Source organism: Chroicocephalus ridibundus, unplaced genomic scaffold, assembly GCF_963924245.1.
Source record: "Chroicocephalus ridibundus unplaced genomic scaffold, bChrRid1.1 SCAFFOLD_161, whole genome shotgun sequence".
Classification (NCBI taxonomy): domain Eukaryota; kingdom Metazoa; phylum Chordata; class Aves; order Charadriiformes; family Laridae; genus Chroicocephalus; species Chroicocephalus ridibundus.
The window spans coordinates 222501-224206 of record NW_026961317.1 but is presented as its reverse complement, the minus strand read 5'-3'; positions in this window follow the sequence as shown (position 1 = coordinate 224206).

Sequence of the window (1706 nt, the reverse complement as noted above, 5' to 3'; positions counted from 1 at the left end):
CTGTCAGGTCTACCCGGCTCCGGGGACCGGGTCGGCTGTCAGGTCTACCCGGCTCCGGGGACCGGGTCGGCTGTCAGGTCTACCCGGCTCCGGGGACCGGATCGGCTGTCAGGTCTACCCGGCTCCGGGGACCGGGTCGGCTGTCAGGTCTACCCGGCTCCGGGGACCGGGTCGGCTGTCAGGTCTACCCGGCTCCGGGGACCGGGTCGGCTGTCAGGTCTACCCGGCTCCGGGGACCGGGTCGGCTGTCAGGTCTACCCGGCTCCGGGGACCGGATCGGCTGTCAGGTCTACCTCGCTCCGGGGACCGGATCGGCTGTCAGGTCTACCCGGCTCCGGGGACCGGATCGGCTGTCAGGTCTACCTCGCTCCGGGGACCGGATCGGCTGTCAGGTCTACCCGGCTCCGGGGACCGGGTCGGCTGTCAGGTCTACCCGGCTCCGGGGACCGGACCGGCTGTCAGGTCTACCCGGCTCCGGGGACCGGACCGGCTGTCAGGTCTACCTCGCTCCGGGGACCGGATCGGCTGTCAGGTCTACCTCGCTCCGGGGACCGGGTCGGCTGTCAGGTCTACCCGGCTCCGGGGACCGGACCGGCTGTCAGGTCTACCCGGCTCCGGGGACCGGGTCGGCTGTCAGGTCTACCTCGCTCCGGGGACCGGGTCGGCTGTCAGGTCTACCCGGCTCCGGGGACCGGGTCGGCTGTCAGGTCTACCTCGCTCCGGGGACCGGGTCGGCTGTCAGGTCTACCCGGCTCCGGGGACCGGGTCGGCTGTCAGGTCTACCCGGCTCCGGGGACCGGGTCGGCTGTCAGGTCTACCCGGCTCCGGGGACCGGGTCGGCTGTCAGGTCTACCCGGCTCCGGGGACCGGGTCGGCTGTCAGGTCTACCTCGCTCCGGGGACCGGATCGGCTGTCAGGTCTACCCGGCTCCGGGGACCGGATCGGCTGTCAGGTCTACCTCGCTCCGGGGACCGGATCGGCTGTCAGGTCTACCTCGCTCCGGGGACCGGATCGGCTGTCAGGTCTACCCGGCTCCGGGGACCGGATCGGCTGTCAGGTCTACCCGGCTCCGGCGGTACTTTGTGCCGGAGTGGCCAGGTAGACCTGGTGTCCGGAGCACGCACTTCCAGCCGCCGAAGGGGTCGCTGTTTTTCGTTACCTCCAGTTGTGTCATCGTAAGAGGCGGCGTCTTTGGCGCGCCTCCCCGGTGGGCAGTGCCAGCGCTCTTGAGGCCGTCCGGGGGTAGAGACGTGATTTTCCGTATATGGGAGGGAGTACTTACTCGGCTCCTAAGGGCTTCCAGCGCCAAGGCGCATGCTGCGGGCTGACTTCCCGCTGAAAGCAGAGGTGAGGGGCGGCACCTCTGGCTACTTTCCTGGCAGACATCTGTGCATTTACCGAACGAAATTTGTTGCTCCGGGGTAGGCGTCTCCCCGCTGGGCAGGGCGAAGAGCGGTGGCCGGCGTCGGTCACCGGCACTTTCGAATGCCGGAAGACCGGGGGGAGACAAGCCTGCCGCGGCTTTCCCCCGGTCCTCTCGTGCTCAGTCCCCAGGGAACCGTGCTCCCGAGCGGGTGGACGGCGGCAGCCTCCCGCTCCCCCCCGCATTTTGCCTGATCCACACCCGCAGCCAGCGCCCGCTGAGGCGTTCACCCAGGGGCGCGCCGCGGAGGCTCCACGCCGGACCTCTCGCAGACGTCGCCTCC